The sequence below is a fragment of the Myotis davidii genome, unplaced genomic scaffold (genome assembly GCF_000327345.1).
Source record: "Myotis davidii unplaced genomic scaffold, ASM32734v1 scaffold845, whole genome shotgun sequence".
In the NCBI taxonomy this organism is placed as follows: Eukaryota; Metazoa; Chordata; class Mammalia; order Chiroptera; family Vespertilionidae; genus Myotis; species Myotis davidii.
In genome coordinates, this window is record NW_006296223.1 from 682,732 (window position 1) to 683,237 (window position 506).

Sequence of the window (506 nt, forward strand, 5' to 3'; positions counted from 1 at the left end):
GCAGGGCCTCACCGGCAGCTGGTGGCCGTGGTCGGGGTGTCCCTGTGACGGAGCCGGCACAGCGGAGCTCACTCTTCCTTCTGCGACGCGGCGTCCACTCGTCCCGTCTCCACTGCCCACGCCCCGCGGTGGTTCCCGTCCTGCCCAGGGCCGTGTGCGCAGCTGAGCCGCAGGGTCCGGAGCTACACTCTACGCCTGCAGGTCAGGCCGGACACGCGGGCTCAGGGAGGGCTGGCAGCCAGTCACGGAGGTGCCTGGGGAGGAGGCTCCGGTCGGGGCTCCACCTCCAGGGGGGCCTCAGTCCTCCTGCGAAGGAGATGGGCCCAGAGACCAGAGGGACGGAGCCAGGTGTGCGGGGAAACAGGTGTGTGGGCAGTGAGCCAGGTGTGCGGGGAGAAGCCAGGTGTGCGGGGAAGGATCCCCCAAGGACGGTTCATAGGGTGGGGCAAGGGGGAGCCAGGAGGAGGAAGACCGCCTGGAGCCGCCTGGAGTGAGGGGCAGGTGAC